Source organism: Rhinolophus sinicus, linkage group LG05, assembly GCF_036562045.2.
Source record: "Rhinolophus sinicus isolate RSC01 linkage group LG05, ASM3656204v1, whole genome shotgun sequence".
NCBI lineage: Eukaryota > Metazoa > Chordata > Mammalia > Chiroptera > Rhinolophidae > Rhinolophus > Rhinolophus sinicus.
The window spans coordinates 89,010,592-89,035,250 of record NC_133755.1 but is presented as its reverse complement, the minus strand read 5'-3'; the positions used below and the strand labels follow the sequence as shown (position 1 = coordinate 89,035,250).

Genomic DNA, 24,659 nt, shown 5'->3' with positions numbered 1-24,659 from the left:
GCAGCAATAGGAAAACTAATACATGTATTGGGGCTGGAAATGGAAAAATAGTTCTCAAGCAGAAATTACTATTTGCTGATGGCAGTGAATCAGCTTGCCAGCCCTCTTTCCCTGCAAACTCAGTTTTTCCTAACAATAGCAAAAAAGCCCAAAACATTGATGCTGATTCTGCCATTTCTTGAGGGCCAGCATCACATCAGGCACCCTGCTAGGTGTTTTGTTGTTGTTGTTGTTTGTTTGTTTGTTTTTAGAATATTAAACACCTTTATTACATGACCAAAGATAGGAGGGAGGATGATTTATTTACCTGTCTAGGCCTTGGTTTTCCTCTGATAGAACCCCAGCTCCATGCCCTCCAGCACAGACCCATCTGCTTGGCCACCCCGGCCTGGTGGTGAAGCACTGCATGCAACAAGCGTGCCCCGCTGGAACTGCTCCTTAAAAGACAACTAACTGATTTGGGCATTCTCTTTCCTTCCATCATATTGCTTCTGAGTTTTCTTTGATCATTTTTTAAAAATCTCTTCCTCCTCAGGAGTCAACTTGGCCCCCTTCTTGTGGCCCAGGGACAGTGCATAGTGGTACGGTGTGCTGTCAATGAGTTCTTTTTTTAAAACAAAAATAACTTTATTGAGATATAATTCACATACCATACAATTCACCCATATAAAGTGTATAATTCAATGGATTTTCATACAGTGATAGAGCAACCATCACCACAGTCAACTGTAAAATATTTTCATCACCTCAGTAAGAAACACTGTATCCTTTAGCACCCCTCTAATCCCCCACTCCAGCCCTAAGTAACCACAAACCTACTTTCTGTCTCTACATTTCCCTATTGTAGACTTTCATATGCATGGAATCATAATATGTTATCTATTGTGACTGGCTTTTTTCAGCTAGCCTAATGTTTTCAACATTTATCATGCCCTACCCTGTATCAGTACTTTATTTTCTAAAATATTTTTTATTAAAATACAGCTAACATACAGTATTGTATTAGTTTCAAGGCTACACCATAGTTATTCAACATTTATATACCTAAAGAAGTGATCACCATGATAAGTCCAGCAACCATCTGACACCGTACCACGCTATCACAATATTATTATCTATATTCCCCATTACATCCCCATGACTTATTTATGTTATACCTGGAAATTTGGACAACTTATTGCCCCTCACCTTCCCCCCACCTTTTAATTTTTCAATTACAGTTGACATTCAATATTATTCTATATTAATTTCAGGCGTACAGCATAGAGGCTACACATTTATATAATTTAAGAAGTGATCCCCCTGACTAGTCTAGTACCCACCTGGCACTATACAGAGTTATTACTATATAATTGACTATATTCCCTATGCTTTACTTTACATCCCATGACTACTTTGTAACTACCAATTTGTACTTTATCCCTTCACCTTTTGCACTCTGCCCACTAACCCCCTCCCATCTATCACCCCAACAAATCTAGTACCCATCTGACACCATACATAGTTATTACAATATTATTGACTATATTCCTTATGCTGTACCCCACATGCCCATGACTACTTTGTAACAACCAATTTGTACTTTTTAATCACCTCCTCTTTTTTCACCCACATCCTCAACCCCCGTCCCATCTGGCTACCATCAAAATATTCTCTGTATCTATGAGTTTGTTTCTGATTTGTTTGTTTATTTTGCTCTTTAGATTCCACATATAAGCAAAATCACATTGCATCTGTCTTTCTCTGTCTGACATTCCATTCAGCACAATACCTTCCAGATCTATCCATGTTGCCAAAGATTAGCAAGAATCCATTCCCTTCCATGGCTGAGCAATATTCCACTGTATATATGTATCACCTTCTCTTTATCCATTCTTTCATCGACGGACACCAGGCTGCCTCCACATCTTGGCCATTGTAAACAATGCTGCAATGAACATATGGACACACACATTCCTTCGAAGTAGTGTTTGGGTTTCTTTGGATAAATACCCTGAAATGGGATTACTGGGTCCTTCTTTGTCTCTTGTTATAGCCTTTGCCTGGTATAAGTATGGCTACCTCAGCTTTTTGTTTGTTTCCATTTTCATGAAATATCTTTTTCCATCTCTTTACTTTCCATCTGTGTGTGTGTGTCTTTCAATCTCAAGTGATTCTCTTCTAGGCAACGTATGTAAGGGTTTTGCTTTCTTATCCACTCAGCCGTTCTCTGTCTTTTGATTGGAGCATTTAATCCATTTACACTGAATGTAATTGTTGATAGATATGCAGCTATTGCCAATTTATTATCATAATTTTGATCCTCCCCCCACTTCATCTTAAAGAAGTTCCTCTAACATCCCTTATGATACTGGTTTGGTGGTAATGAACTCCTTTAGCTTTTTTTAGTCTGGGAAGCTCTTTATCTGTCCTTCAATTTTAAATGAGACCTTGCTGGGTAGAGGAGTCTTGGGTGTAGGTCCTTGGTTTTCATCACTTGAAATATTTCCTGCCAATCCCTTCTTGCCTGCAAAGTCTCTGTTAAAAAAATCAGCTGATAGTCTTTTGGGGGCTCCCGTATAAGTTACTAGCTGCCTTTCTCCTGCTGCTTTTAGGGTTCCCTCTTTGTCTTCAATCTTTGCCATTTTAATTATAATGTATCTAGTTGTGGACCTGTTTGGGTTCATCCTGTTTGGGACTCTCTGCACTTCCTGGACTTGTATGCCTATTTCCTTCACCAGCTTAAGAAAGTTTTCAGTCATTATTTCTTCAGATAGGTTCTCATTCCCTTGCTTTCTCTCTCCTTCTGGTGCCCCTATGATGGGAATGTTGTTACGCTTGATGTTGTCCCAGAGGTCTCTTAAACTATCCTCATTTTTTTGGATTCCTTTTTCTTTTTGTTGTTCTGATTGGGTGTTTTTGCTACCTTGTCTTCCAAATTGCTGATTCGATGCTCTGCTTCATCTAGTCTGTTAGAAGGTGATTCCTTCTAGTGTATTCTTCATTTCAGTTATATATTCTTTATTTCTGACTGGTTGTTTTTTATAGTTTCTGTGTCTTTTTTTACATTGCTGTATGTTTGTTGAAGTTCTTACTAAGTTCCTTGAGCTTCCTTAACCATTGTTTTGAACTCTGTCTCTGGTAGGTTACTTGCCTCCATTTTGTTTAATTATTTTTCTGGAGTTTTCTCCTGTTCTTTTATTTGGGACATATTTCTGTTTCCTCATTTTGGCTGCCTCCCTGTGTTTGTTTCTACATATGAGATAGATCTGCTATGACCCCAGTCTTGGCCAGGTGGCCTTATGTAGTAGGTGCCCTGAGGAGCCCTGGCACAGTCTCCCTGGTCACCTACTCTGGGTGCTTCAGGAGAGTCCCTTGTGTGGGTTGTGCATGCCCTCCACTTATGGTTGAGCCTTGGTTGCTATTGGCATGTCAGTGGGTGGGATTGACCCTCAGGCTGATTGGCTATGAGGTATGGCCACATCCACAGCTTACAAGCTGCTGTGTGGGGTCTTACCCAACTGAGTGGGATTTGCCCCAGAAGGCTCTGGTGACTGTTGAGATGGCCCGTTGGGTGTGCTGCTTGTGGGGCTAATTAGGCAGTGCTCTGCTGTGGTCTGAAGCCAACCTCCGGGTAGGTTGGTTCTGGGGCCTCTTGGGAAGGGCTCCAGTGCAGGCCCAGGTCACCCACTGCTTGTGGTCAGCTGGGGACTACCTGGTGGGAACTACAAAGTGATCCTTTTTTTCACTGCTTGTGTTAAACCTGGAAGCATGTGGGAGAGGCTATACTGCAAACTGACGATGCCTGCCACCAGTACCGAGTCTGGGGTAGTTCTGCAAAAAGCCAGGACACCCCAAGGCCTGCTGCCATTTGCTAGATCCCTTAAGGTTCAGCCCCTGATAAAGCCTCGTGTGGTACATGAGTTGGATGAGGCAGGGTCTCAGGGAGTCACTAGAGTGGGGAGAATTGTGGTCAACAGATTAATGTAGACTCTGGTTGGTGCCAATGCTGAGCCTGGAGCCACTCGGGAAGAGTCTCAGAGCACACTGAGGCCAGCTGCCGCCCACCTGGGTCCTGCGGACTCTGATAGTTTTTCAAGAAAGAGTACAAAGCGGGTGGGGCTGGCTGCTCTTGGAGAAAGTGCCTCTGGTATTGGGCAACTTGGGTCAGGCAGGGTCTCAAGGAGTCAGCAGGGTATAGCAGTGGAGCTCACCAGGCCAATCAGATTCAGATTTTTCCTGTGGGGGCGGGCTCAACACATTAAAGAAGGCGTCCACCTGTCGGCTGCATTTCAGGAAAATGTCGCTTTCCTCCAGCCCTCCCCCTGAAGCTTGACACCTCAGTCTTACCCCTTGTATGCCTTTGATGCCCCCTGAGTTACTGTCACTCCGCCACAGCCCAGGTGAGTGCCTGCAAGTGAGAGAGTCCATGTGCAGGTCGTTTATGAGAATGTCTGGGTCTCCCACAGCCTGTGGTCCCACCCCAACGGTCAGAAGCCCCAGTGTTTTTCAAAGCCAGAGATTGTGGGGGTTCCTCTCCCCAGCACCAGTACTCTGGGCTGAGGAGACTGGTGTGGGGCTGGGGTTTCTCGCTCCTCAGGGGGGAACCTCTGCAGCTGAGATATCCCTCCTTGTTCTCAACTACCCCACAGAGGTTTGAAGCCAGGCCGTTTCGGGTTTCCACCCCTCCTACCAGTCTCAACGACGTGGCTTCTTCTTTATATCCTTAGTTATAAAACTTCTGTTCAGCCAGATTTCAGATGGCTCTCCAGGTTGATTGTTCTATAATTTAGTTGTGATTTTAATGTTTTCATGAAAGGAAGCAGGCACAGTGTTTATCTACTCCACCATCTTGGATATTTTTTTATGAAGTCCACGATACAGTTCTTCATTAGGGTCTGGGTGCGGGCCAGTTCATTGTTGGATGCATTGTAGACATCAATAATCCTTCTTTTGTGTGCATAACACTTGGAGCCCCAGGAGAAGTTCCCCATGTCCAGTCTCAAGGCATGGTACTGCTTGTTGCGTCCCTGCATACGGACTGCTTATGCAGTGGGGGCCTATTTTGGTGTTGGCAGCAGGGAGCCCCAGCTCATATTTTTGCATCTTGTGGTAGGGCTTTCTCTTGCCCCAGGTCTTGCAGCTCTTGTGCCAGTCGTACCAAGAGATGTCCATGGCTTGGCACCAGCAGGAAAGAGCGCAGCTAGGCCTTTGAAAACACGGTGTCATCTAATCTTCATGCCACACCATGCTCTCTCCATATTACAGCACAGACAGCAGGAAAGACCTTTTGCCCTTATTGCCTCCCAGGTCAGCTCCCTGCTAATAACGAACTCTCAGCATGGTGGAGGTGGATCTTCAGCAAGCCAAAGTCCCTTTTAATCCAAAGGATTAAAGATGTGTTTGCTATCTTAGAGGCTTAAATTCAAGACTTCCTAAAAACAGTCCCTGTAGATCCATCAGAACATTGTCAGAGTATCTGGAATATCCAGCAAATTCATTCATTCATTCATTCATTCATTCATTCATTCATTCATTCAATAAGCATCCATTAAGCACTAACTATGGAGCCCCTGCCCTCAAGAAGCTCCAATTCAATGGGGGAGAGTGGGGGCACAGACAGGCATAACCATTACCTGAGGTAGAGTAGTATTTTGGTCTTCAGGAAGCGTGTCATTGTTGTTTAACTGGGGAGGAAACACCAGCCTGTGGGCATCTGGGAAGGCTACAAGGTGGTGGGGTGTGTAAGTTGGGTCTTGAAGAACAGATAAGCTTCACTAAACGGAGATGATGCCAATGGCATTGCAGGTAGGACAAACAGCACAAGCAAAGGCAGAGAGGAAGGGAAGTGGAAACCTGTGGATTAGCTCTCTTAGTCCTCATGGCATCCTAATTGAGTAGGTGTTATGACCATTCCCGTTGTGCTGAGAATTATTCTGAGGCACAGAGCAGTTGAATGACTAGCCTGAGAGCGCACCCAGCTTATAAGTGCTGAGCTGGGGTTTGCAGCCCAGCAGCCCAACTCTAGAGCTCCTGCTCTTAGTCTTTTCATCACATCCACAGGAGAAATGAAAGCTTAACAGGGTGAATTTAGACCATGGGAGCCAATGCGTGAGCTATGTTTATTCATTCGCTTTGTCATTCAACGAACATTGTGGGAGCTCCCAGTGAGTGCCAGCTCTGCTAGGGAAACCAAGGTGACCAGGCGGCCTTCCTCACTGGAGGTGGAGGCGGATGTGTAGATGCTGCATAGTGTGTGCCCCGAGGGACGGGCACAGAGGAGGGAGAACACGGAGGCCAAACCCTGGCTTCTGGGGAAGCCTTTTTCAGGAGGATGGGAGTGGGAGTAATGTTAGTGAAGGAGACAGGGAAAGTGGTTGGAGAGCTGGCAGGACAGCCCATAGGGCAGAATCAAGCTCACCCTTAACACGTGCAGGGCCCAAGAAAATGCACCAACAGCTCCTAGCACACAGCCTGCTTTCTTTTCTTTTTTTTTCACACTCGGCTTTTCCTGCAGAGTGAAGGGTCTCGTATTAATGTGCTTGTGCATTCCAACCACACAGCCAAGCTCTGCCCATGCTCTTCACCTACAAATAGCTGCCTGATCACCCTCAGGCCCAGGGGTCACATACCAGTCAGGCTTCACCCTCAAGAGGACAAACCAAGGGAAAAGTCCTTGCAGGCTCTGGAAGTAGGCCTCGGGCTGTTTGGGCAAAGCATTCCTAAATATTGGGTATCTGGAGCATGCTCTAGAACACAAGCTATGTGCTTCAGGAGGGAATATTTCTTTGGCCCCGTGAGTTCTGTCAGGGACTTCGGTCGTCTAAGTCTAACGCCCATTATGAATAGAACCATCAAGGCCATAAGGAGAGGTTTCATTCAATGTCCCGTTCTCTAGGGAGGCTGAGTAGAGCAAGGATTAAGAAACAAAGCAGAAACAGACTCAGACACAGAGAACAAACTGATGGTTGCCAGATGGGAGGGGGATGGGAGGGGCAGGGTGAAAAAGGTGAAGGGAGTAAGAAGTATAATTAGTAGTTGCAAAATAGTCACAGGGATGTAAAGTACAGCATAGGGATTATAGTCAATAATATTGTAATAGCTATGTATGGTGCCAGGCAGGTACTAGATTTATCGGGGGGATTACTTTTGTAAATTATATAAATGCCTAACCACCATGCTATACACCTGAAACTAATATAATATTGAATGTCAACTGTAATTAAAGTAATTAATTAATTTCTTTAAAAAAAAAAGAAGTGGCTACTGCAGTTAGAAGGTGGCCGCACGAGAGAGCAATGTGTGAACGGGGCAGGGTGCATGAAGATGGCGGGTAAGCATGAGGTGAGGAATGGAGGAAGAGAGGACAGAGCCCTCTTTCAAGAAATTTGGCAGCAGAAGGAAATAAAGCCAGAGGAAAGGAGCTGAAGGGGGAGGTAGGAAAGGGACTGTTTTTGTTTGTTTGTGTTTAGAAGGCAGTAGACAGAAATATGTTTTAGTCTGAGGGAAAAGAGTCTGTGGAAAGAGAGAGAGAGAGAGAGAGAGAGACTCTGAAAAACCTAGGTGAAGAAAGGAATGAAGAGAAAATATGACCAAAAAATACCTTTTTACCTCATCAACCAGGGGATATGATGGCCTTAGACAAAAAGGAAGGACTCTTTCTCTGAATAGAGGTGGGGGGAGATTGAAGGAGCCCTAATTGGGTGGTCTTGATTGTCCCTAAAATAATCCACATTTAGTGAACACTCACTTACTGTATGCCAGGCACCATTTAAGGGCTAAGCATGTTAAATCTGGCCCATTTATCACAACAATCCTTAGGGTCAATATTATTATTGTCCCCTCCAATTGACAGAAATGAAAACAGAGGCACAGAGAAGATTAGCAATGGGTCCAAAGTAACACATCTAGTTAGTACTGTTCTTAGATGTAGGCAAAGGGGCCTCTGACCCGGGATCTGCATTTCAGAAGGCTCTGATGTCACAGCCACACACAAAATAAATTTATTAACAAAAACAAGGCTGCAGTGTCTCACCATAATGAAGTAACAAGGACTAGATTTACTCTGCTGCCTTAAAAAAACTAGGACTCCAGACAAAATATATGGAACAATGATTTTAAGACTTTGGACAAAGGCAACTCAGGACTAGGATCCCTGAGAAAAGGGAAACAAATGAGGTGAGCCCTATAATTACCCTAGCTCACTGCCGGAGGCAGTTTCCAGGCTTCAGTGCAGGGAGGGGGGAATCCAAACAGAGCTTGGATGTCTTGCTGATTGAGAAGACAGATTTAGAGTTCAAGAGGCCAACGTGCTAGAATTTGCAGGGCAGAGTCCCAGAGACGGGGAGCTGAACATATATCCAGAGATCTGCAGAAGTGTCTCCTGGAGTCTTTGGCTGAGTACTGCTTTGCACACACATGAAAGGAAAGGCCAGGGAAAGAGCCACTGATGGCAGAGCAATGCCTGGAGCTCACACAGGGCTGGGATTAGTTTGTGTTCCCAAAAAGCAGAGTGGAAAGACCTCATAATGCATGAGGTATTGGGTACAGTCCCCAGAAAGGTATTGCCTTAGTAGAGGTCTAAATTAGCCTTAGACTAAGAATTACTCTGTATCTGTTCTGAAAATCTTTAAAACAAGCCTCAAAAGGACATATTCCAAGTATTTTAACTAGGTACCAGTACAAAGTCCAACACTACCTAAAGGAATGCAACAAACTCCGACACCAAACAATGGAAAATTCACAATCATCCAATCAAATTACAGACCAATATCCTTTATGGACATAGATGTGAAAATTAGAGACAGAATTTTAGCAAATCAAATCCAACAATATATAAAAGAGATAATATATCATGACCACGTGGGTTTTATCTCAGAAATGCAAAGTTGGTTTAATGTTTGAAAACCAATCAATTTAATTTACCATATTAACAAACTGAAAAAGGGAAACCATATCATCATTTCAATAGATGTAGAAAATTCATTTGACAAACTCCAACATCCATTCCTAATAAAAACTTCCACAAAACTAGGAATAGAAGGAAAGTTCCTCAGTGTGACAGAGAGCATCTAAAAATAAATAAACAACAAAAGACATGCAAAGAAATGGAAAGTATGACTCAGAATCAGGAGAAAAATCAATCAATAGAAACAGAGCTGGAAATAAGTAGATGAAGAAATTAGCATTAAAAGAGATAACTGTGCCTCATTTGCCTCATATATTCAAGAAGGTAGAGAAACACATGAACACTATGAGGAGAGAAATAAAACTTATTTAAAAAATCTAAATGTTATTTCCAGACATGAAAAATACAGTACCTTAAATAAAAATACACTGGGTCTGATTAAGAGCAGATTAGGGACTGTAGAAGAAATGGTCAGAGAATTTGAAGATATAGCAATAAAAAAAATTGAAAATGAAACACAGAGAGAAAATAAGACAGAAAAAATAAATAGAACATTGTAACATTTGAGATACTATCAAACAATCTAATATACAAGCAATTGGAGATTTAGATTGGGGCAGGGGTATAAAAATACATTTGAAGAAATAATGGTAAAAAATTTTTCAAAATTGATGAGAATTAAAACAACAGACTCAGGAGGTTCAATGAACTCAGACATCCAAAACATAAAGAAAATTACATGAAGAAGTCATATCATAATCAAATTGCTGAAAACCAGTGATAAAGGGAAAAATTATAAAAACACCCAGCAAAAGACATTTTAGAGAGGCACAAAGAAAAAGAATGACAGCATATTTCTCATGAGAAACTATGTAAGCCAAGGGACAATGGAGAGACATCCTTATAGTACTAAAAGAAAAGAGAAATCATCAACCTAAAATTCTATACTTGGTGAAAATATTTTTCATAAATGAAAGCAACTTAGAGACTTTTTCAGACTTAGGAAGACTGGGCTCTAGAATAGAAAAAGCAAATTTGAAAAGAAGTAGGAAGTAGAAAAACTTATGCTGCCTGATTTCAAGACTTATTATAAAATTACAGTGTGCTATTCATGTATAGACAAATGATCAATTGGTATTCATTCATCAATTATACTTTGTACCTTTTCCTTTTTTATTTTAACAGATAATGTTGAATATTTTTTAAACAAAATTTAAAAGACTAAATAATTTTTTAATTTTTTACTTTACCTTAAAATGCATTTATAATAAAAATATATTAAAATTGTATACTTTGAACAGAATTACATTTTATTTTTAATCTTTCACATCATTACTGTCAATAAAACAATTACATGGGAATCTTGATTATAAAAACATAATTGGTGATTTTAATGAAACAAGAACAAGAAACAGAAATGTTATAGAATAAATAGATAATAATTCATGAATTATGGGTAATTTTATTGATTATTCATCCAAATATTGACAGCCCCTCATCAGAACCCACGTACATGTACAATATGAATTAAATTCAGTGATTTTTATATTTTTCTTATGTGGTTTTTCATCATAGAAAAACCATCGCTCTGTGTGCATACTCATGCATACACACACATACACAAACACATAGTTTTTGGTTATAAGGAATATATATTTGTCAGCCTAGGAAGCTGGAACTTACTTTATTTGTAATTTTGTTAGCTTTATTTGTAATTTTTAACTATCGAGATACGGAATTTGGGGCCTTCTTTGCTTTCTTGTCCTGGGACACAAACAGGCTGGGGCTGTGTCTGGTAGGTGATAGAACCAAGACCTCACCCAGGTGGTCTGACCCCAGGCCACAAGTGCTCCGCCCTGCACCACATGGCCTGTCGTAGAGAATCGGGAGAATGTTTGGGAAGAGTAAAGCACAGAGAAGTTTCTGGAAGAGGCCTATGAAGACACTAAGGAATCCCTGCGGGGAGTGGAACGTAATGTTGAGGAGGAAAGTTTGATGGGTAAGGAGGTAAGGAGTACAGGTTAGGGGTGGTGGGGGTGCTGTGGTCACTGGCTTTTCCTCTGGGGATAGCAGACTCACTGAGAGCAGGGTTATCAGGAAAGAGCTTGTAGCCTGGAGCTAGGAAGTCCCTGGGTTCTGCCCTCTCTGATGAGCTGGCTGTCTACTCAACTAACACCCTATGCCCCCCCAGGAATGGAAAGCCAATATCAATTGGCAATCATAAAAATAAATGCAGGGAAAACAAGTCAACATCCTACATTCCAGCTAGATACAGTAAGTTCTCACGTAACGCCATCGATAGGTTTTTGGAAACTGCGACTTTAAGTGAAGTGACATATAAGCAAACCAATTTTACCATAGGCTAATTGCTATAAATATGAGTAAAGTTCCTACAGCATATTTCTGGTCACGAAAACATCACCAAACTTCTAAATAAAGACCCACAACACTTCTAATATTAAACATTGAAATAAATGTGAGCTATACATATATTTAAAGAAAACTAATAAAAACAAGTAAGATGATTATTTTCCAAACTGCTTATTATTATAGTTCAGGGTACAGGTGGCCAGAGCCTGTCCTGGCAGCCCAGGGCCAAGGTGGGGACCCATCCACACCCACACTCAGCCTGGGACACACCAATTCACCTCACATGCACTTCTTTGGGACGTGGGAGGAAATCGGAGTCCCCAGAAAAAACCCACGCAGATGCGTGAAGAACATGCAAACTCCACACAGACAGTGGCCCCTGCTGGGAATTGATTTTTTTTTCTCATCAACGTTATAAAGAAGTGACCTTAGCTAAAACGATGACATTTGAGCACCTGCTGTACTGTTGCCTGCCAGATACTGCTAGATGCCAAGCCAGAGATAGCTAGTGTTAGAGAAGTGCTGGAGACAGGCTAGCACTAAGCTGACAGCTTCCCATTTGATGGTATCAAAGGATTGAAAAGAATTGAAAAAAAACATGGTGAAGTTACTTTTTGCCATGCCCGAGGTCCACCAATTGTTCCTGGGACACCAGTGATACAGCTTCCATCGTCTGAGAAACTGCTGCGGGCCGGACTCCAGGACGGTGCTAATCCGATTGGCTCAGCCAAACTCCCCCTATTCTCCATTTACCACTGATCTAACGTTATGTGGTTATGGGCTGGGTACACTGTTTCCAGAGACAGCCCCCAATAATTTCTCCCATCCCTGGGCCGTGGCGGCGCTACTCCTACCAGGACACACTGTTTTCCCTCCCCTTGATTCCGGGCTGGCCTTGGGACTTGCTTGGATCAATAGAATGTACCAGAAGTGATGCTGTGCCAGTTCCAGGCTAGGCATGAGCTGACCACTTCTGCCTGAACTCCCTCGGAACCCTGGGCTACCATGCAAGAAGCACCCCCTGCTGGAGAAAGAGATCCAGCCGGTACACACCTGCTCCTGCCACCCCAGCTGAATGCAGCCAAATGAGTGACCCAGCTGCCACCTCAAGGAGCAGAGGATACCCAGCTAAACCCCGAGAATCACGAGACATAATAAGTATCTGTTGTTTTAAGTCACTATGTTTTGGAGCGGTTTTTACACACCAATAGACAACTGAGACATGTGCCCAGCACGGCTAAGAGCCTTACACATGTTATTTATTTAATCCTCACAATATCCCTGGGGGAAGGTTATCTTTAGCTCCATTTGTCAGATGAGAAAACCCAGGTTCAGAAGGGTGACAGCACCTTGCCCATCGTCTCACAGCTACAACGTGGTGGAGCCTGGATTTGGACCTAAGTCTGTCTGACACCAAGAAGGGCAGGAGCAGGGGATGGCTGGGAGACCAGGCAAAGGCCCGTGTTCCTGTGACAGGAGGGAGGGAGAATGGGTGCTGCCCACCTCGTCCCTGGAGGATCGTCCTGGTGCCACAGCAAGAGCATGGCAGGCTAAGGAGAGCAAGTGCAAGACGGAACGGGAGACCAGGTTCTGGGTCACGGGGAAACTCCATGGGCAAAGGTCTTCACGACCAGGAGCTCTTCGAGCCAGGCAGACCATAGCTTCCCACCCTGCCTGAGAGACCTCAGATTTCACGGGGTCCCAAGGGGGTATTACCTCTGAAAAGGTCTCCTGGCTCATCCAGCTCACCAACCTGGGGACCCGGGTGGCCAGCTTCCTGCTGCTCAGTGCCCACGAGGGCTGCCCACATTGGGCACTTCCCTGGCACAGAGCTGGATCCCATGAGCTCAGGGATCACATCAGACTTCCTCTGGGGAGAACATCCGGTGTGTTCTTTCTCTTGAACTCACTGCTTCCCTCCTGCCTCTTCGTGTCAGGCTCTGGCATCCTGCCAAACATTCTTCTCAAGTCACAATCTAAACTCCAAATTCCCCCATCCCTCTGAATGCAGGATGATTTCTCTGATGGACGAGAAGGAAAGGACAAGGGGGCCATTGACGACACTCATATTTCCTCAGGCATGTGAAGCAAGGTGTCCTTGCTAAGACCACACTGGGATTCAGGGGCTGGCAAGGTACAGACCTCGGTGGGCCCCTCCATGAGTTTATTCATTCCCAGGCGGGCATTCCTTTGGGGGCTTGGGAAGAGAAAGACGTCTCTGAAGCAGTTGCCTGGGACAGAAGGAGAGATGAGAGCAATGACATGAGAACAGCAGAGGAGTCTGTGGAGGGTTGTGCTCAACCAGTCCCCCCTTCTTCTCTGGAGGCCTCTGAGAGCTGAAAGCCATATTTCTAACTCGCTGGCAATAGGGTTCCAGGTGCAAATTAGTCTCCACTGAATATCGACACACGGGTGGTAGATGGAAGGCAGCAGTGAGCGCCCATTTTAGCTGCTTTTCTCACAGGAAGATGGTGGAAATGTGCTGGTTTTCTGCAGCAGTGTTGCAGGGCCATTGTGTAGTTCCTGGTTGTTGAGAAGCTGGTGTGGTGGCAGCAGCCACTTCTTGATCCCTGGATAGCAGCCATGGGGTGTGTTCTTGAACTTTGACCTCCAGTGGGGCCTCAGAAGGAGTAGCCCCTGGGGGGTCCCGAGTGGCCACCTCCTCTTCTGGGAGACCCTATTCTCTCTGCTTGGATAGTGTCACACAATTCTGTTAGGAGCCACACCTACCTAACACCTTCTTCTGGATGGCTTATCTTGCCTCTTCTTGTTCCCTCTCCTCTCTTTTTAAACCCTCTCCCCAAAGAGTTGCTCAGCTCCCATAACTGTCACTTCTATACAGATAAGAAGGCAGTCCCTAGTGTTGCAGGAGCAATGGACAGAGAATCCAGAGGTTGACAGCATAGCCCTGGAGCTGCCACTTGCCACCTGCGCACCGGGAACATGGTTTTTTTTCTTTGTTGCCTCAGTTTTCTAACCGGTAAAATGATGGGTTTAGAATGGACGTTCCCTCCTAGCTTGAACCTACAATGATTCATTCCACAAACATGAATGGAGGGCCTGCTGCCTGGCAGGTACTGGGCTAGGTAGGTGCTGAGGCAACAAGACGAATGGGGCCTGGTCCCTGCCCTTGTAGAACTCACTTTCTAGAAGACAGGCAGATGGATAAGCACGGAAGTATAACACAGAGGGCCTGTAGTTGAAAGAATCGACAAGTTCTACCAGCCTTGTTAAGAAAAGCTGCAGTCTCCTTGCCTCCCTGCCCCAGCTTCCCAGGAACAGCCACTCTCAATATTTTAGATGATTCCTTTGAATTTCAGCATCTGAATTTTTCTGCAGAAAAGAGACTTGCGGTGCTACTTTTTTATTTTTCAGTTGTGGGTGCCACCAGTTAAGTTCTCGCCCTATAAGATGTAGATTAAATTCTCTTTCATCTGCCCTCCCCATCATAACTTTCGCCCAGCAACCCCTTCCCATCTGCTCATTCTCCCAATATGGTTACACCACCCTCTTGGGTAACCGGGGATTCCATGTCTTCATTATTATGACTAAGTATGATTTATAGCTAAATCATGTCGTATATTATTATTACTTTTCTTTCAACATTTTGTTCTCTCTGGAGTTAATTTTTATTTGCTTTTTTGTTTAGTTTTCCACATGCCTATTAGTGAGTCAACCCCCAAATCTTCCCCAATAGCATAGATCTGTCGACTGGCAAAAATAACTCTCCAAAAATCCACCAAAAGAGTGGTTTATTCGGGAAAAGAAAAAAGGAACAAAAACCACCACCGCAGTGCGTGAATGCACACCTCCAACCCAAGGCTCCAACCGGCTGCACACGTGAAGAACAGCCCCAGTTCCAAGATGGCTAGTTACCCCAGTAGTTACCACAAAGCCCAACAGGAAGTCAGGACCAGAGAGTTAACAAGGGGCCCAGCTCCACCCGTAGTCCTTCCAGCTCTATGGTTAGGCATCGTAAGATGTCAGTTCACTTTTATCAGATCTCATTGCAATATGTTCAAATTCTATGCGTTTCATCTTCTTGGAGAAATCTAGAGCCCTTGACTTCTCCCTGCAGACCTGGTTATTCCCTACTTATTCCTGGGGCAGGTCCCTAACCTCTCTCTTATGTTGATCTTCTGCTTCCTTTTCTTGTTTTGGGGAAACACATCCTCCACCCTCCCCTCCACTGTGAGAAATTGTAAATGGCACTTGCAGTCTTTGGAGAATTTTCATGTTTCGATATGTTTTCATCCTACACATAATTAATAGTTAGTCAGGGTATGGAATGTTAGGCTGCAAATAATTGTCTCTTAGAACTTCAAAGGCAAAGCTTTATTATCTTCTACAATAGTGTTGTTGAGCAACCAATGCTATTTTGAGTCATGGTCCTTTCATGTCACTTGTTTTTCACTCTAGAATTTTGTAGGAATCTTCTCTTTGTCTCCAGTGCTCTGAAACTCCAGGATGGTGTGCTTTGGGAAGGGTCTATTTTTATACACCATTTGGTCTATTCAGTTTGGACATTGATGTCCACCAATCCTGGAAAATGCTCCTACATTACTTTTCTAGGGCTTTTCTCTGTTTCTCTCTTTCTAGAGCTGCTGTTATTCCGATGCTGGTCTTTCTGAACCGGTCCTCTAATTGCATTGTCTCCTGTGTTTTTCTTTGTTGTCGTTTTGTCTGCTGTTGTTTTCGGAGGATATCTTTAACTTCCAGCCTTCCTGCTTAATTTTCATTTCTGTTACATTTTTTCATTTCTAAGACCTTATTTTGTCCTCTGAATGCTCACGTTTATAGCATCTTATTCTTATTTCACGGACGCAGTATCATGTGTCGCTGAGAATAAATGATTTCTTAAAAAGTTTCTTCTATCTGTATAGCAGTGTCGTCCACGTTGCTTTCATCTGTCTCTTGTGATCTCTGTTTTTCATATTGGATGCTCTCCTCCTCTGTCTGTTGATCCTTGGGTTTCTGTTGAAGAAACGGACTCTAAAAGCTCTGTGCCCATGGGTGGGCCTTTGCCACCCTGGCCTTTAGAAACCCTGATGTCAGAGTGTCTCACGTAATCCCCATGCAGTGCCTCTGCCTCAACTGCGTCAGGGTCCCCCAGCCCGAAGAACCTCTGTCTTACCCACTCCAGGATCCGCATCTCCCATCACCTGCAGTGGTCCAGGGAGCAGAAGTGCGCTGCCTGCACAGGGTGGGGGAGGGGATCTGGAGGGCTAACTGCTCCTTAAACTGGCTTTTAACCAGTTTGCTCTCTCTCTCTCTCTCCCTTTTTTTTTTTTTAAATATTTTTGAAGCAGTTTTAGGTTCAGCAAAACTGAACAGAAAGTACAGACTGTTCCATGTGTGCTCGGCCCCGCCTCCCCCATGAAACCTCTCCCGCTATCCACATCCCCACCAGATGAACCTAAATGGACACGTCATTGTCACCCGAAGTCCAGCGTGTCCATTAGGGTTCACCCTGGTGTTGTACATTCTATGGGTTTGGGCACATGTGTAAAGCCATGTGCCCACCATTATTGTATCATACAGAGTAGTTTCACTGCCCTAAAAACCCTGTGCTCGGCCTAGACATCTCTCCTTCCCCACAACCCCTGGCAAATACTTACTTTTTAAAATTCACCCTTACCCCACTTCTAGAAGTAACCCGGGCCAGTCAGCCATCGAGCCCTGAGCCCTGGGTGGGGACCTCCTAATGTAGGCTGGGTTGCCTCTTAGCTCCCCTCATTGCTGGCTCAGGACTGACTTTTCTGTCCATCCTCTCTCCAGCTGCCAAAACTTGTTGCTGTTGTCTTCCTCCTTGTTCTATTTGTTTCTATCAGTCTATACTTAAAAAAAAAAGTCCCTCTCCTGTAGTTTGGCAGGGCTTCAGGAGGGAGGGCACAATGGGAAATGCAGGAGCTCAACCCCCACCTTTAATTAGGAGTCACGCCAATGGGATTTTCTGTTGTTTCCTCAGATTCAACTTGACCCAGACCAATACCCTCATCTTCTACCACAAAAGAAGCTCCTTCTCCATATGTCCCGATTTCTGCCAGTAGCTTCCATGTCACCTAAGTTTAAAACCATGGGGTCCCCTTTGCACTTTTGTTTCCTTTGCCTCTCTTCTTTCCCTCTTTCTTTCCTTCCTTCCTTCCTTCTTTTTATTCTCTCTCTCTCTCTCTCTCTCTCTCTCTCTCTCTCTCTCTCTCGTCCCTCCCATTTCCCTTTCTCTTCACAGCCACCCAGATCCCCTCTCATACCCAGGCCTGAATGAATGGCTGGTTCATGGTCTTTAAGTTTTCCCCTTTCACATCTAACCTACAAAATGTCTTTAAAAACAAACAAACAAACTCAGCCATGGTCAGGTCATTCACTGCTCAAAAATATTTTGTCTAGAGTAAAAAGTCCAAAATTCTGAGTTGGCGGCAGGTTTCCACAGCCTGACTCCAATCTGCCTCCCGGGTCTCATTCTCCTGTCACTACAGCTGGGTCCTGGGAACACACTGGCTCCTTCCCGACTCTTCCCTCTGCCTCTGCACTCGGCTCAAATGCTGCCTCTGACCAGAAGCTGCCCAGGTTACCCCAGGGAAGTTGCACACATCCTCTTCTGGGTTCCCAACTGCAAATCAATGTTGTATCGTCACTTTGCGGCTTACATATCTCTCTCTTTGGGGTTCTTTGAGGGGAGGGACTGTGTCTTATCCATCTTGTATGTTCAGGGCTTAGCTTGGTGCTTTGTATGCAGTAGTCTCAATAAATCTTGGATGTATGAATAATTGACTTTATAATTTACAGGTGACCCTTGAACAACATGGGTTTGAACTGCGTGGGTCCACTTATACACGGATTTTTTTCAATAAATATACAGTCAGCCCTCCATATCCTTGGGTTTTGCATCCATGGGTTCAACCAACCACGGATGCAAAGGACTGACTGGCTGCATTGTCTGTGTCATTTTATATAAGGGACTTAGCCTCTTCTGCCCTCTCCCCAACCCCCATAAAAATACATTAAAAATATACAAAATCACCACAGCTGAGAAAGTTAATAAAATATTTTCTTGATATTCCATAGATGTGCACCCCCGCCCCACTCTGGGGTCCTTTCTCTCCCTTTGCTACTGAACTCATTGAAAGAGAAATTACACCTATGCTTCCATTTCTACTCCACATACTGACTCCTCAACTCATCACTCTCACTCTCCTTGGAAACGATTCTGCCCTAGGGGGCCAGAGACCTCCTGTTGCCAAGTCCATGGTGGGGTCTCCCAGGCCTTGAATTCTACGAACACTGCAGCCCCTGTCCCTGTGGCCTCCCTACCTCAGGACCTCCCTGTCTCCTGGTTTCCTTCCTCCTTGCCCACTGACTATCTGTGCGTTCCTTCCCAGTCACAGCTCTTGCCCCACGACCAGATGTGGGCCCGCAATGGGCTCCACCAAAGCCCATCTCTCCAGCCCCTCAGCGTGGGGCAGCTTGATGTCCTGCCCGGCTGCAAGCCCAGTCTAACATCTGACCTCTTCCTTGGCTCTGTCTTGAGCCCAAAAGAGCTAAAAGGGTGAGAATTCTTCCTGTGCCCTAAGACCCAAACCTTGGAACCATTCTTCCTTTGTTTTTAAATGAAATATTTCAGCCACACAAAAGGCACAGGGAATAATATAACGAACCCCAGTGTTCCCACCACCCCACTCAAGTGATCCCACCACCTGGTTCATGTGTTCTCACCACCTGACTCAAGTGTTCCCACCACTCAGCCCAAGTGTTCCCACCACCCTGCTCAAGAATTAACCGTTATTGATATACTCAAAGCCTCTTGAGTACCTTTCCCCACTGTACCCCCGCCTCCCCTAGAGAGGCAGCCACCATCCTGAATTTGTTATTGACCATTCCTACAAATTCTTTAAATTTGCTACATGTATATGTGCCTGGTATTTGGCATTATTATGCACGTTTTCAAGCATTATGTAAATGGCAACATTTCTATGCACCTTTCTTCCACTTAACATTTTGTTTTGCTCAAATTTATCCCGCTGATACAAGCAGCTCCTGTTTGTTCGTGTTCTCAGCAGTACAATAGTCCATTGTAAAAAGGTATGGGGTTTTTTTTGTTTGTTTTTGTTTTTTGGTATGTGCTCTCCTGTGAATAGATGTTTAGGGTGACTCCAGTTGCTGTCTTTCTGGAGCCCTGTGCTCTCAGGCAGCTATCTAGTCCCATCTTCTACTCAGTTGTTATTCAAAAAGCCTCCTGATATCATTTTTCAAAACCTCCCTATTCAGGACTTCATCACCTGTCACCTGGATGACCCCAGTAGTCATCTAACTGGCCCCACAGGCCCAGTGTGCCACCTGGCCTATTCTCTCCACAGCAACTTTCTCCCCAAACCCGATGTCGGTCTGTTGGTTACTCCTCTGCTCTAAACCCTCTCCTGGGCACACTGTGCCCACCCCCAGCCTGAATCCCCGCTCAGCTTTCAGACACCCCATCCTGGCTCCCACTTTCCCAGTGTCATCTCCCAGTACCGCGGCCTCTGGCCTTCCTATCTCTACCCCAAATGTCCTAACCAGTCCCACCCCGGCCTTCTCTCAGTTGTTGCCCCACTCGCCAAACTCTCCTGCTAAATTTTATCTTCCCCTCAAGGTTCCTCATGAGCCTTATCTTCTCCAAGGCACCTGCTTGGAAGGCCACAGCGTGTGGTATCGAACCACTGACTTGGCCCCTGCCAAGCCTGCTATGTATTTATTCAAGTACAAGACTGTCACCCTCTGGATGTGAACTCCTTAAGGACACAGGATGTATCTTTTCATCTGTATCAGCCACAGGAGCATCAGCACTCACTGGGTTATCACCAGCTGTGGGCCTGGGACGTGCTTCACAGCCACTACTCCCTTTCGTCCTCCCCTGAATCTCCTGAGTAGTCAGGGATTCTTATCACCACGTGTAGATAAGGAAACGGCACCACACTTCACTCACCCAAGGCCTAGCCCAGTGCCAGAGGATGGGAAGGTGGGTTGGCCATGACAGTGATGGGCTAGGCTTCAGCAGGCAGCCATTGGCCTCCTGCCCTGGATTCTGCCTCTCCTGCTCCCATTTAGTTTGTTTTCTGCCACGCTGACCCTCTCCAAGCTCCACCTCAGCCCCTCTAAGGCCTAGAACATCTCTCTTCACCCCTCGTCCTACCCAAATTTGCCCTCCCCAGCTCCAGCTTCTTCCAGGGAGCCATCCAGAAGCACTCCAGGTCCCCTGACCCCTATGGTAATTGGCACCCAAGACTACGTTTTATTAACAGCTATTATGTGCTGAGGGCTTAAAATGTGCCAGATATCTTTTTATATATCATTAGTCTTCTCAATAGGCCAGTGACGATCACCCTACCCCCATCTACAGACAGGGAAACTGAAGCCCAGAGAGGTCAAGAAGCTTTCCCAAGGCCACAGAGCTGGCAAATGGCAGAGGAAGGATTTGAACCCTTATTGGACTGAGCCCAACATGGCCTGAGCTGGTTCCCTGCAGTGCTTGGCACTCAGAGGCTCTCCATCAGGTTCCTAGTCAGAGAACCAGCTCTCAGAAAATAACCGTCCTGTGCTTCTCTGGTGTCCACCCACCATGCCCTTACCTGTGCTTGGCCCACACCTGAGCCCAGAAAGCAGCTTGATGTAGACATTCCGAGTTCCAGATCTGTGAGCGGGGGGCGGGCACCGAGCCCTAGCAGGGCAGAAGCCTTCTAGTCTGGGCCAGGAGCTCCCGAGGGCTCGGTGTGTGTCCGGCCCACTTCTGTACCATCCTGTTCATCTGGCCGTCTTTCAAAGGGAGCCAGCCACCCACACACACACCCCCACCCTGCCCCTGGCCCTCCCTGCCTAGGACAGAAGGCCTTTCAGACTTCGCTGCTGCCATGACCACCTTCTCAGGAGGGGCTGTTTTTCTACACTTTTGATCCTGAGGTGGAAACAGACTGCAGGTGTGGAGGGGACCTGTGCCTGTGTGATGGGATGTCACTGTGACTACCACGTGGCATGTGTCTCTGCCCTGCGTGGCTACAGGCTTATTGCAGCTTTCAAGATGGAAGGGCTCTCTTGGCATAAACACGAGTTGCGGCCCGTGAGCCCGAGCGTGTCTGCCTGTGCTCAGGTGTATGCTTGTGTGAGCCTGTGGGTGGGGGTGTGTGGTCGCTGTGAGTTCCCTTCACACAAGGCCATCTTTGTCTTCACTGCTCTGACTCCCTTTTTCATTAGAAGGCCCCTGTTTATTTTTATAGGGTGTTTCAGCCTTTTTTCTCTAGTTCCCCCATCCCTCAGTGACTATTCCAAGCCCCAACTTACCTCATTCTGCCTAGGTATGATTGGCAGCTAGGGAACTTTGAAGCTAGAGCCTAATTCCTGGCTCTGAGGCACTCTGTACCTCAGTTTCCCCAGTGAGTCTCCCCAAAAAAGGATGGTAAAAAGAGCCAAAGTAAATAGTGGCACTAGAAAGCCGAGGCTAAGCCACTGGGCCTCCCTCTTCCCTTTCCCCACTGAAAGCCAATGATTTCTCATTCTTAATGCTTTATCTGTTCATTTCGATTCTTTACCTGTAAAATGGGGATAGTATCTAAATCAGAGTTGTAAGGATTATATGAAATGTAAAGCTTCTAGACTAGTGTATGACACATAATAAAAGCTCATTACACGCAATTACCATCACAAGTCTTTATGGAGCTCTCCCTTGTGCCCCGTGTACAAGGCTCCAAAGTCATCTTCCCTCCCCATCCCTCTCCTCTCTGCCCTTCTCTTGTTTGTTTAGGTGCTTCATAAGTCACAAGTTGGAGGGGGTTGGGGAAGCCCGCCAACAGCAGGAGAAAACCCGTTTCTGCCAGTTCTTCCAGACCTGAGGTTGCAGGGCTATTGTTCACAGAAGTTGAGCCCCTCCCCCCACACCTCCACCTCGCACTCTCACTCCCCGATGGGCAAGTTTCCCCAGAGGAGCAGAGGGTCCGCTTTGTCTAAAGTGCCCTCTGCTGGCCATTGACAAAAGGCCTTGGGCGAGGGTGGAACCTAGTTAATAACAGGGGGAGGAATTTTCTGAATGTGAGGGGAAGGGGGACTTCTGCCTAATACAGAGCCCAGACTTTCTCACCCTCAAAATGTCCAGCTTGGAGTATCCTTCTTTCCCGCCCCCCCAACCTGAGAACAGGTTCTGCCCATCAGGGCAGAAATGCTAAGAACAGGACAAACTGCCAGCCACAGCTTACAATCTGCCTCAAATAGCTCCAGATACTAGTAAAAAGGAAAGAGGTTAGACAGCATGCAGAACTTCCTGACAGCAAAGCATGATTGGGGGAGTGGGGGAGTTCTTATTTAGAAGATAATAATGGTAGGGGGTGCCCCTCTTGGAATCTGTCAAGAAATTATCAAGTTCGGATATGCTTCCAGAAGGTGGTGGTCCACAGCAGTCTCATTTCTTGTATTGAAACACCCTCTTCTCTGTCAAAGCACAAGACAGATCTTCACCCCGTGTCCAAATACACTGAGTAAACATTTGCCATATCTCTGTGAGAAGAATAAAACAAAACACAATACTCTGGTTGAAGCGGGAGAAACTGCAGTTAAACTGCGGGAAGCACTGTCCCAAGTGAAGCTGAGTGTAGTCTTATCCCTTTAGAATCTCTTGTGTGGGAAGGATGCCCCTGGAGCCGTCCTGTAGAACAGACCTTCTTCTTCCAGGGTGGTGTGAGGGAACTGGGAGCCTGGGAGCCAACACCTCTGGATGCTCTAGGGCTTTCTAAGGGGTTGGTGCGTCCCAGAGGGGGAAGGTATAGGGGAAGCAGCCACAGTGCAATCGTGGGTAATTGTTTTATTGCATTGTAGAGAATACCGTAGTCCACAGATTACACGCAGCTAGTTCTATGTACAGGGCCCAGAGGCCTCCACGGAGGGCAGAGTACAATACACAGTAGTGCTCCTTTGTAGTGTTTGGTGGGCCGGCTGGCAGGCAGGGGTGGGGGATTCTGAGACCCCAGGCTGAGCGATTTTGGCCTGACCTGCCTGGGCTGGGACCCTCCGAAATGCCCTTTTTAAGGAGAGACAGGGAATTCACCCCAGGCTCTAGCCAGTATCCAGAGGATGGGGGAGGAAAGGGTGGCAGATAGGATCAGGGATGAAAGAGGGAAGAGTGAGAAGGAAAGAGAAGATGGTCGAAAGGAGTAGACTAGACAGGCCCGAGACAGAGAAATCAGTGAAGACTCAAGCTCCAGATGCTACCCCCTTCTTCTTACCCCATTTCTCCCCAAGTTTGGCTTTTGCAGTTTCAGCAGTTTGATTTGTGGGAAGGGCGACTGATTCCAGTTCTGCTGCTTTCTCAGCACCCTTCCCTCTCCCTCCCATTTACCCCTCAGTACACCTGACCCATGAATCATGTGAGTTTGAACTGCACAGGTCCAATTACTCGCGGGTGGTTTTTAATATACGGTTGGCCCTCCGTATGCATTGGTCTACACCATTTTATATAAGGGACTTGAGCATTCGCAGATTTTAGTATCCATGGGGGGTGGAGGGGGGGTCCTGAAATCAATCCCCCGTAGATACTTAGGAAGACTGGTTTTGGGCAAGTCAAAATTTATACGTGGATTTTCAATTGTGCTGGGGTCAGTACCCTAAACCCCCCATTGTTCAAGGGTCAACTGTACAGTACACACTTTCCTGGGCCTTGCTTGAGCATAGAGGCCTGGAGGCCCCTACCCTCAGAGGCGCCAGGACTCACCTTTGGTTTCAACAGCTTGGACAGACTCCTTTCCTTCTCTCCAACTATCCAGGTCCCCATGTCTGGGTTAGAATAACCCCTTTTCTGGTCCTAAGCCCCAGTACCGACAGTACACACGTGGGCATGCATGCAGCCATCAACAGTCCTACCCGAGCAGCTCCATGCCATCCCACACATGCACGTACACACACCCCTAAGGTAGGAAGGTAGCCCCCACGGAGACATAGGTGATGGGCCCAGGGCATCTGGGAGAATGTCTCCAATGGGGGTGGCCAAGGTAAAAGTGCCCTGCAGCAGGACTCCTCATCTGGGGAGGCAAGCTACTCCCTGCTGAGAACGTGCGGCAGGACCTTGTATTTCAAACCCGGGCAGGGACTGAGGCAAGTTGTGACTTCGGGAGAAAACAGAATGATGGAGCGACCTGGCCTGAAAGAAAATACCAGAGAATGCCCAGGTGATGAATGGAAGAGGGGGACAGGGAGAGCAGAGGAAAGCCCTGGTGATAAGCCTGGTGGCTGATGCTACCCCCTTCTTCTTACAAGCCCACACACTCAGCCCACTCACACTCGCATAAAGCACCCCTCCAGAGGCCCCCACTGTGCGACTTGTGCCTCCTGCTCCCCAGAGAAATCTTTCCGCATTTAATCCCTCCCCCCTCACCTAGTGACAAACGCAGGG

General features: G+C 46.0%; 1 pseudogene; it reads right to left on the bottom strand.

Annotated features, from left to right (window-relative positions):
* Positions 1-311: 311 nt before the first annotated feature.
* Positions 312-5,154, bottom strand: LOC109450729 (small ribosomal subunit protein eS8; annotated as a pseudogene).
* Positions 5,155-24,659: the final 19,505 nt, after the last annotated feature.